Below are 12,002 nucleotides of genomic sequence, written 5' to 3' on the forward strand. Positions count from 1 at the left end.
CACTGATGCATTTTCCTTCCTCTTGTATACTGGTATAAAACGCCTCAAGTATTTTCCTTTCGGTTTTCATCCTGTTCCTGCCAAGGATCGCCACATTTTCAAAAAAGTGGCGCGCAGTCGCACTGACGACAGTGACGGCAATGAAAAACCAGGCGACCAGCTCCTTGAGAATTTTTCAATGCACAATGCTCGCGCATCTGGTCATTGACGCATCGGCCTGTTTGGGCAATATAGACCTTACCACACTTAATCGGCATTTTGTAGATAACATGTCTCGCGCACTTAATGTATTTGTTCACATGCTTGGTTTTTCAGGCTTCTTTCTTCTTTCCAGCATTTTCAACATGCATGCACAGTCCTGACAGCTTACACGGAGTGGAAAACAATAATTGTACACCATGTCGCCCAGCGACTTTCTTAATATTGTGCGACATTTATGAGTATAAGGTATCACATGGACTTTTGTTGTTTCTTTGTTTCTGTTAGATTTTCGGACACCTTTGTTTTTCCTTTTAAGCTTTATATGTAAGCTCTCAGCTACTGCCTTAAGCTCTTATGCAGGGAAAGGGCCCAAGAAGGACCATTCCCACTTGCTGGAATGGCGCCGGAGGCAGATTCAAAGGCTGAAGGAGGCCGGCAGGCTTGACGGGTGAAACTTTACGCCTCTGACAGTCACGGCACGTTCGCACACAGCGCTGAACCGACGAAAATAGGTATGGCCAATAATATTTTTGCCATATACCCACTAACGTCCTCGCAAAGCCTAAGTGGCCGGCACAGGGATCGTCATGACACGCCTGTAAGACTTCCTCGCGCAGTGCTATCGGGACGACGAGAAGGAACGTTTCCTGGCTGTTCTCGAAATTTTTCTTGTACAGGACATCGTTTCGCAGGCAGTACGACGTCAATCCTTGTGAAAGTGGGCGTGGGACAACAACGTCAGCTCCCTCGAGATATCGTATGATTGGAAGCAGCTCAGAGTCTGCACGTTGATAGTCAGCCATGCACACCACGTCGACGACACCAACAAATGGCAAATCTAGCTCCAAATCGGAGGATGTCAAGGGAATAGGACAAAGTGACAAGCAGTCAGCATCGCTATGATGGCCGGATCTGTAGACAACAGTTATGTCGTATTCCTGGAGGCGGAGGCTCCAACGAGCAAGGCGACCTGACAGGTCTCGTAGATTGGCAAGCCAGCAGAGCGAGTGGTGATCACTGATCGCTCGAAATGGCTGGCCATATAAGTAGGGTCGGAACTTGCTGATGGCCCACACAACTGCTAAGCATTCTTTTTCGGTCATTGAATAATTAGGTTCTGCTTTTGTCAGACTACGACTCGCATATGCAATTACACGTTCTGCACCATCTTGCCATTGAACCAGATCGGCCCCGAGTCCTGCATTGCTGGTGTCGGTGTGTATTTCAGTTGCCGCGGTGTCATCAGAATGTGCCAGCTCTGGAGCGGATTGAAGGCATTTACGCAATTCGGTGAAGGCCTGCTCTTGGTCTTTCGTCCACGCAAAGTGCACATGTTGTTGCGTCAGTCTCGTGAGCAGTTCAGCAATCCTTGAGAAGCCTTCAACAAAATGACGGTAGTAAGCGCTGAGGCCCAGGAACCGCTGAACAGCCTGATGCTGTCTCACCTGCCTCCAGCATAACACAGCAGCACAACAGAAAGCTGTTGTCACGACTTCCAGGAACGCCTTGACTGTCAAATTCAGAGGCTAACTACAGCGGGTTTTCTTGCATAAGAGCTTAAGGCAGTAGCTGAGAGCTTACATATAAAGCTTAAAAGGAAAAACAAAGGTGTCCGAAAATCTGACAGAAACAAAGAAACAACAAAAGTCCATGTGATACCTTATACTCATAAATGTCGCACAATATTAAGAAAGTCGCTGGGCGACATGGTGTACAATTATTGTTTTCCACTCCGTGTAAGCTGTCAGGACTGTGCATGCATGTTGAAAATGCTGGAAAGAAGAAAGAAGCCTGAAAAACCAAGCATGTGAACAAATACATTAAGTGTGCGAGACATGTTATCTACAAAATGCCGATTAAGTGTGGTAAGGTCTATATTGCCCAAACAGGCCGATGCGTCAATGACCAGATGCGCGAGCATTGTGCATTGAAAAATTCTCAAGGAGCTGGTCGCCTGGTTTTTCATTGCCGTCACTGTCGTCAGTGCGACTGCGCGCCACTTTTTTGAAAATGTGGCGATCCTTGGCAGGAACAGGATGAAAACCGAAAGGAAAATACTTGAGGCGTTTTATACCAGTATATAAGAGGATGGAAAAATGCATCAGTGTTCCTTCTATCTCTATGAGCGATAAAGAGAGTTTTTTCTAAAAGGTTGAATTTAAAGATGTGGTAGTTGGGCAAAAATGTTGTGTTCATCAATTTAGAGAATTTGTACCTTGCTAAGAGCATTGCGCATGCGTCAACGGTTTGACGTTCGAGGGTTGATCCGTGTTTTCAAATATGTCTCAGTTGATAGTCCAGGGTTGCGTGTCTCTTCTTTCCGTCTTGTTTGCGTCTAAATTTTTTTGCTGGTTTTCTCAAGGGACAGCATAAACCAACTGGCCCAACAAGCAGCACTTCTAAAGTGAAATTTTAGTAAGTACAGTAGAACCCTCGGTCATACGTTTTGAAAAAAACCAAGAGGAAGAAATGTACTAACTGAGAAAAACGTACGATCCGAAGTAACTAAAATCAACTATTGTTGACATCTATGTAACGCGAAGCGTCCCATGGATCATTGCTGCACGAGACGCCGACGCGTGTCAAGATGGTGCTGCAGCCGCCCGAGGCATGTTTTGTTGTTTTTCTCTTGCCTGATGTTTTAAGAGGGTGACAGGAAACTGAAGTGAAATCGAGCTGGTGGGCAACGCTAGATGCCACCGAAGCGAAAACGTAATGCCTATATCATGCTGCCTGCAGCAGGGAACGGCGGCGCGTTTGGATTATACCAGAAGCGTGCAATACGCTACCAATATCAGTACACACCAAGCGCTGTAAAACAGATAGGTGAAGATGCAATAATAAGCTTGGCGGTTATAGCTGTGAATGTAGCATGTGATGACCCGGGCAGAAATCTGTGGGTACTGTCAGGATTGGGGGCTCAATCCCATCGTCCGTGGTCCTTTGCCAAGATTGGAGTACGGCATGAATTCGGAGGTAGCTGGCCCATGCCGTCGTCCAACTTATTTACGCTGAGATCGTTGATGAAGTGAAGAACTGCTTCTCATCGAGAACGAGGAAAAGGGTTTATTTACAGAAATTAACTCAGTCTAACATGACTGCTTGAGAAAAAGAGTATCAGTCCAACATGACTGCATGAGAGAAGTGACTCAGTCTAACATGACTGCTCAAGAGAAGTGTCCTCAGCATTCGCACAACCACAGTTTTTATACACTCGATCCGCCGGTCCTACGACGCGGCGACTGTTCGTTTACACATCACCAACTCGCAGCTGCTCTGAAGATCAGTTTACGTACACAAAGGCAACCGCGCTCTGTACACAGAGGCAACCGCGCGGGGTGCCGTTCCGGGAACTATCGTTGCCGATCGAGCGTCGCTCGTTGTTCCGTGCCACTCCGAACCGTGAGAAGCACAAAAATACGTCGTCCCCACGGCGGCTTGTCCAGGCGTGTCAAATCAGCTCCGCGTTGGGGAACTCTGGAATCATTGTCCACGCACCGAACTCGTCCCGTCACAATGTCGAAGGGGCTGGAGGAAGGCGGCGGATTCCAGCGCAAAGGCCGCTTCTTTGAACGCCTCCCAGCTGCAGCGACGGAGAGGGAGAGGTGCGCGTCTTGCACCCCTTGTCGTAATCGGGTGGCAAGGTGGCAATCTTGTTGCGCAATTCGCCATTCTTGACAGTACCTGAATAAGATACTATGCCCATAAAAATACTGTACGTGCCATTGTTTTCATGTTAGACGGACGGCTATGTACCGATCTCAATCGCTTGCATCTCACGTCGTTTCTTATTCACATAGGACCTAGTGGCTGGAAAACGTATATGATTGCAGTCTGCAGCAGTGAATGGGGGCGCATTTCAGTTATCGCCTATTAACAGCGTGCGCACGCTTCCGAAAGCACTACACGCTGTGAAACAGATAGGCAAGAATGCTTATCGCAATAATATTGGGGGTGATAGCTGTGAATGCCGTATGCGATGGCCCCAGAGAAGATTTGCTGATACCGAAATGAAAAACTGAGTGTGCGCCAGTGTTTTCACGTGAGATGGGCAGGTGTGCATTGCAATGAAGCTGCCGCGGTGGGCGCTTGTATACTGTCCTCGATCGTGCGCACCTCACACATTTTTTTTGTTTGCATGGGATCTAGCAGCCGGAAAACGTATCATAAGATTGCACTTCTATGATGTTCTGAATGTTGGTGACAAAAAATCGTGTTTTCCAAGAACGTATGAACCAGTAAAAAATGAGCTTAACTCTATTGGGTCATTTTTGTGTTCTCAATTGCGAAAGATGGCGCAGGGAAAACGTACATAACAGGAACATATTGACGACGTTATACTGTATCTCTGCAACTCTATTTATCTGTAGTATTAGATTCAAGAGGTTGTGGCATCTGTTTTCTCCAAATAATGCCTAGCTTCTGAAGGGGTGTACCCTATGCCACACCGTGTTCAGCTGATTTTGTTCTCCACAGTAGGGACGAGAGAATCGCTTTGAGCGAAGGTGCCTTCTACATTGGAAAGTGTGCAAATGGCAATTTTCCATAGTGCAGTCTGCGAATAATGCACAAGCTTCTTAAATCCATGTTCAAGTAGTATTCAAAATGTTGGCAAGTTTCTGTCATTGCATTGCTCACTATGAAGCATGTTTTATCATGAACACTATGCACATTGGAAACAAAGTAAGCCATCATTTGTCCACATACTGAAATCTGTTGAGTAGAAGGGATCATGAATTTAATTTATTTCTCCTTGAGCATGAAGAGAGCTGAGGGAAAAAAAGGCTGTGTATTCTCGACAAGCCCTTGGAGGGGGGAATGTACCAGGGTCAGGCATAGGCAAACCATATTGAAATATTACCTATGTGACTTCGTGAAGCAAGAAGCAAAACACAGAATACACTGGTATAATACAAACAATAAGATGTGCACATATATATCAGTGAGCAAATAAAGATGCAGTTCATAATACCACTTCTCAGCATCAATTTCGGGATGTTCCTCATTCCAGCCACCATGGTCCTGAATGGCTCTTGCCAACACTCCCAGGGCTTGATCTAGTGCACATAAATACCCAAAATAGTGGCCAGATTGATAGCCATCTTTGCCCCCCACTTATGGGGCAAAGGTTCGTGTACTCAATGGTTCGATTGGTTCTCTTAGGCGGAGCCTCCGAGAACCCAATTGAGGACAAAGCCGTTGGTTTGAACACACACACAAAGACTTTTAATCAAACTAAAAGGAGGCATAAACTAAATAGAAGTAAACCGAAAGCATGCCTAAAATACACACTCAAGCAGACATTGCGGCAAGGAACACACATAAGGCTTGCATGAGGTTAATGAGTGCGCGAGTCCGCGCTTGCCACGAGGGCGGGGACGCGTAACAGTCTCAACGCGGTGACAAGCTGGCGAAAGGAGTGGCGCCGGTCTTGCCAAAGGTCACGGCGTAAGCTGACCGACCGGACGACCGGAGCGTGCCAGCTCTGGCTAAGCGAGGTAAAGCGGCGGCTTGGTGGCAGGAGTAGACGGCGGCGGCGTTCTGGCCGGGCAGCTGGATGTAGAACTCGGGCCCGTAGCCCGACTGTTCTCGTCTCGCCCACGGACGCAGAAGCTCGAACGCTGGCTTCGGGCAGCAGGCGACACGACAGACGGTGCGGCGTTCTGGCCGGGCAGCTGGCGTAGAACTCGGGCCCGTAGCCCGACTGTTCTCGTCCTGCCCACTGGTGCTGAAGCTCACCGGCCTTGAGGAGCTGACGGCACGCTCAGGTAGACGGGCGACGCACAGGAACAGGTTGGCAGGAGGCCCCGGTCGGGTGAAGTCCTGGTGGGCTCGGGTCCGGAACCCGACGGCCCGTCTTCAACGCCCGCTCCGATGGTTGACCTCCTCCTGCCGTCGCTTCCTGGGACTCTCCTGGCGTCTCCCCGGCGTCTCCCCGGCGTCTCCCTGCATGTCCTCTCCGTCTCCCTTGCGCACCAGCCTTTTTCTTCTGGTCTGGCCGATTTGGCATTCTCGGATTGGCTGCCTGACGCCCCGTCGTCTTTTCTGATTGGTTGCTTTTCTTTTTTTTGTTGTTTCATGCGCCGCGCGTTCTCGTGCTCGACGCTCTTCGGCGTCGTTGTTTTCCTTCTTCCACCTCGGCGCGCGTGCACTCAGTGTCGTCTGCTCCTGACCGTCCCGCTCACCGCACCATGTCGCGCACCACACATCACACAAGCCCCTTTTGTTAACAAGTTTTTCTGAAGAAAAACTGCCGCTCAGTGCGCGACATAGTTCACAACAGTACAGTCATGGTCTGTCCACGAGATTGCGCACAACACTACAGTCATGATCTGTCCCCGAGATTGCGCACAACACTACAGTCATGATCTGTCCTCGAGATTGCGCTGTATGGTTCCAACGCACAGTTCACTGAGCACGCAGATGAAACCGTTACAGGAAAACACTAATTCAAAGAAAGCACACCAAGTAAAAAAAAAATAACAAAGAAACTGGCATCAAACACTAACAGCATGGCATTGCGATGACATAACCTTGCTATGGTAACGGAAACATCAAGAGGCGTAGGGTTGTAGACCCCCTTGTATTCTACTCATGTAGTCCGCCCCAACATTCTCAGATCCCTTGATATGTTCTACATGAAAGGTATATTCTTGTAGTGCTAAGCTCCATCGCAGCACTCTGCTGTTTAGGTGTTTCACCCGTGATAAATATTGTAATGGTTGATGATCAGTCTGAACTATAAAGTGTGTGCCATATAAAAATATATGGAACTTTTCTATATCCCAAACTAAGGCTAGGCATTCTCGCTCTATCGCCGAGTAGTTCTGCTCTCGAGGCAATAGTTGACGACTGGCATATGATACGGGGTGTAAAACTCCATCGTGCTCCTGCATAAGGACTGCACCGATGCAGGTGTCAGAGGCGTCGCTGCATAGTGTGAACACTTTTTTAAGGTCAGGAGCCTTTACTATGGGTCCAGATGCTAGCGCTTGCTTTAGTGCTTCAAAGGCAGCTTCTCTCTCGGTGTTCCAACATATCTTGTTCTTTTCCCTTTTCTTTCTCATTTCCGTCAGAGGCTGTGCCTTCTCTGCAAAGTAAGGTATCAAATTGCGGTAGTATCCCGCCAATCCGAGGAAAGAACGCAGTTGTCTCTTAGTATAGGGTCGAGGAGCTTGCGCAATCTTTACGATCGTGCTCTCCACTGGATGAATTGTCCCGCCTCCTATTCGATGACCCAGGAAAACTATCGATGTTACGCCGACTTCGCACTTCTGAGGCTTGATTGTCAATCCGGCTTCTCGGATCCTTTTCAACAGACAATGCACGGTTTCTATATGTTCCTCCCAGCTTGCCGTCGCGATGAGAACGTCATCGATGTAATGAACTACGTTGGGGATTCCCTGGAGAAGAATTCTCATTAATCGAGTAAACACTGCGGATGCTGTCTTGATCCTAAAAGGCATGTAGAGGAAATGATAGTGTCCGGATTGGGTGGAAAATGCCGTTTTTAGCCGTGAGCTTCTGTCCAGTGGCACCTGCCAATATCCTTTGGTGAGGTAAAATTTGGAAAATAATCTTTTTGTCCCTACCTCAGCGAAGATCACGTCCGTCCTCGGTATAGGTTCTGCGTCGGAAACCAGAACATCATTGATGCGACGGAAATCGATGCAAGCACGGTAGCTCTTGTCGGGCTTCTTTACCAGCACCAAGGGAGAGTTGTAAGGCGAGTCGGACCGTTCGATCACCCCAAGTTGCAACATACCTTGCACTTCTTTCTCGACCGCCTCTTTCATTGTGAGGGGTAATGGATATTGCAGAGTGTTAATTAGTTCAGAAGTTGTGAGCTGAAGACGACACTCCTATAAGTTGGCTTTTCTGGGTATTTCGGAAAAGACAGCCTTGTGGGTGGCTAGGAGCCTGCGAAGTGCTGCACATTGATCTTCTTGAAGGTCATCGCCAAGCTTAATTGCTTCTGTACCCGGGCCCTCATTTGTTGTGAAGGTAGGTATAGGAGTGTCTGTCTCGCCCTCCTCCACTACGATGAATGATGCTGACTGTGGGGAACTTTCGGGTTCACGCTCTTCATAGCGCTTCAGCATGTTAATATGGAACAGTTTTGTGGTGTGCCCCAAGTCCAGCCAGTAATCAAAGTTGCTTTTCTTTCCTGTGACCAAGAAAGGCCCCTTCCAGTGCGTCAACAATTTGTTGGCCGTCGTTGGAAGCAGGAAAAGGGCACGGTCACCAACTTTCAGCTGGCGTATCTTGCTTCCCCGGTCGTAGTAATTTTTCTGGGTCGTTTTAGATCGCGACAAGTTCTCTTGTGCCAACCGTAGTGTCTTTTAAAGACGATCTTGGAGATCCAAGACATACCCGTATGTAGTCTTGATTTCTTCGCATAGGTGGTCTCCTGTCCATAGTTCCTTAAGTAGACTGAGTGGGCCTCGGACGTGTCGACCGTAGATCAACTCGAAAGGAGAAAACCCCATGCTGGCTTGAGGCACTTCACGATACGCAAACAAGAGGGGTGCTAGTAATCGGTCCCATGACTTTGGCTCTTCTTGGCACATCTTGCGTAGCATTTGTTTCAACGTGCCATTAAATCGCTCCACCAGACCGTTACACATAGGATGGTACGGCGTCGAGCTTAGATGTTTGATAGCCAGCAGGTCATTTATCTCTCTCATTAGGTCCGATGTGAAACAGGAGGCCTGATCGCACAGTATCTCACGTGGAAATCCAATGCGAGAAAACATTTCTATCAGTCTTTCGGCCACCGTAGCCGAATCGATCGACGGCAAAGCTATCGCATCTGGATATCGGGTAGCGAAGTCCACCAGAGTCAGTATGTATCGGTTACCCTTATTTGACGTAGGCTTTAAGGGTCCGATTATGTGCACCGCCACTCTTTCAAATGGAGTGTCCATTAAAGGTAAGCGACCAAGAGGTGCCTTGCCCACCTTGCTCTTAGGATATGTTCGCTGGCAAGTGTCACAAGAGCATACGTATCTTCTCACTGCTTCTTGGACTCCTGGCCAGTAGAAGGATTCTAGAACACGATCGATCGTTCTCTTGATTCCTTGGTGTCCTGCCATCAGGCTTTCATGCGCCAGAGTGAGCACTTGGCCCCGCAATTTTTGGGGTACTACCACTTGTTGGGTTGTTTTGCCCGAGGACAGTCGGCAACGACGATACAGCACTCCCTTTACTACTTCGAATGAGTAGGATGCCAATCTTTTGCCTCGGAACACTTGACCCACTTTGTTCCTGCAAGACTCTAAGGTCTTGTCTTTGTTCTGGGTCGTGGTAAGATCCTTCCTGGTTATTTTCAAGGTGCTGATATTGATCGCGGATGTTTTTGGCTGTTGGTCTCGGCTCTTGATGCCAACCAGCGAAGCATCCGGGGAATGGTCTTCTCTCTTCGTTCTTTTCCCACTTGCTATACCATCTTCGATGGGCTTCAGTCTCTTTGTCCAGGTTTTATGTGGATCGTGAGGTTCTCGTGAGCCTGGTACATTTCCGATAATAACATCGTATAGAGGAGCTGTCATACACTTTACAATCGCTGTACCAGAAAAATAAGGTGAATTAATTTCAACCTTGGCCTCGGGAACTTCAATGCTGCTGCCATCCGCCAGGACAAGCTTAGCGGTGGTACCTGTCAGTGCCTTGTCTGGTACGAGGGAATGATGCACGACCAGCGTGTTGCTTCCTGTATTTCACAAGACTGACGCGGTCTGTCCGAAGATGACGCCCTTTAGCACTGGCATCTTGCGTGCTACAGTCCCTGTGTGGGTCTTCACCGTGCTAGTTACGTCTTCTTGTTCAACGACTGCTGTGTTGGAATCTTCCAGGCATTCTTCTGGCGACAATAGGCAAGACGTCTTCTTTGGTGGACCGTTTTTCTTGGTGCAGGCCTTGACATCATGCCCAGGCTTACGGCAATATCCGCAGTATGGTTGCCTCAGCTTAGATCGGCAATCCGACGCCCCATGACCCAGTTTTTTACATACAAAACATCGCACTGTAACTTTCTCGGATGAGCTTCCAGTTTTCTCTGTATGGTTAATGCCTTCCGATTTCTGCCGGAACACTAACAAATTGGGCTGTCTCTGAGCCTCTAAGAAATTATCGGCAGCTTCGGCCATGTCATCTAGCTGGCGGTAGCTCTTCTCGCGCAGGAAGAGTCCTAACCGATGATGACAGTTGTTCAGAAACTGTTCCGTCACCACTAGGTTGCGAAGTGCCAAATACTCTTTTCGGTTTTGAACATTTCCACCCACCGATCAAAGAAACTCAGTAGCCTAGTTGCGTACTGCTTTCCAGTTTCGCCATCTTGGGGTTTGCTCTGTCGGAACTTCTCCTGATAGCCTTCCGCCGTAAACAGAAAACGCCGGAGCAATGCCAACTTGGCTTTACCGTAGTCGAGGGAGTCTTCTGGTGACAGACGTCCAAAGACTTTCAGAGCTTCTCCGCTCAAGCATAAACTTAGAGCCGTAGCCCATTTGTCTCTAGGCCATTCTTGTCCGGTGGCGACACTTTCGAACCTTTTCAAGTAGGTATCCAAGTCGTCCCGGCTTTCGTTGAATCCCGGCATCAAACTGTGAGGATTTACGCTGGCCCTCGGTCAGCTGTCCTTGCAGCGTCTGTTGCCGCCATTTGGAGGCGCAACTGAAGCGTTCGCTCCTCCAATTCTAGCTGCCGTTGGCTCGTCTCGCCACGATTGCCCTCAGCTTCCGCGACTTTAAGTCGTAACTGTAAATTTTTCTCCTCTAATATAAGCTCCTGCTTTTTAGCCTCGCGCTACGCTGCCCGCTCTCCTCGCGCACGCTCTTCCTGCTCGTTCAGGCATGTCCTTAACTCTGCACCTTCTAGCCCCATGCGCTCGGCTAGCGCTAACAAGTCTCGCGTGTTAGCCATAGTTCCTAGCCGCTAGAGGAAAAAAAGATACAAATGAACGGCTTTGTCCTGTCGGGGACGCCCATTTGTGATGACCCACTTACGGAGCAAAGGTTCGTGTACTCAATGGTTCGATTGGTTCTCATAGGCGGAGCCTCCGAGAACCCAAATGAGGACAAAGCCGTTGGTTTGAACACACACACAAAGACTTTTAATGAAACTAAAAGGAGGCATAAACTAAATAGAAGGAAACAGAAAGCATGCCTAAAATACACACTCAAGCAGACATTGCGGCAAGGAACACACATAAGGCTTGCATGATATTAACGAGTGCGCGAGTCCGCGCTTGCCACGAGGGCGGGGACGCGTAACAGTCTCGACGCGGTGACAAGCTGGCGAAAGGAGTGGCGCCGGTCTCGCCAAAGGTCGCGGCGTAAGCTGACCGACCGGACGACCGGAGCGTGCCAGCTCTGGCTAAGCGAGGTAAAGCTGGCGGCTTGGTGGCAGGAGTAGACGGCGGCGGCGTTCTGGCCGGGCAGCTGGATGTAGAACTCGGGCCCATAGCCCGACTGTTCTCGTCTAGCCCACGGACGCAGAAGCTCGAACGCCGGCCTCGGGCAGCAGGCGGCATGACAGACGGGGCGGTGTTCTGGCCGGGCAGCTGGTGTAGAACTCGGGCCCGTAGCCCGACTGTTCTCATCCTGCCCACTGGCGCTGAAGCTCACCGGCCTTGAGGAGCTGATGGTACGCTCAGGTAGACGGGCGTCGCACAGGAACAGGTTGGCAGGAGGCCCCGGTCGGGTGAAGTCCTGGTGGGCTTGGGTCCGGAACCCGACGGCCCGTCTTCAACGCCCGCTCCGGTGGTTGACCTCCTCCTGCCGTCGCTTCCTGGGACTCTCCTG

General features: G+C 49.4%; 1 protein-coding gene across 4 annotated transcripts in view; it reads left to right on the plus strand.

The window, feature by feature from the left end:
• Window positions 1–12,002, plus strand: part of brun (trafficking protein particle complex subunit brun) — a 663,235-nt gene that overhangs the window by 407,257 nt on the left and 243,976 nt on the right. The window lies entirely within an intron of this gene.

The sequence above is a fragment of the Dermacentor albipictus genome, chromosome 7, assembly GCF_038994185.2.
Source record: "Dermacentor albipictus isolate Rhodes 1998 colony chromosome 7, USDA_Dalb.pri_finalv2, whole genome shotgun sequence".
Lineage (NCBI taxonomy): Eukaryota > Metazoa > Arthropoda > Arachnida > Ixodida > Ixodidae > Dermacentor > Dermacentor albipictus.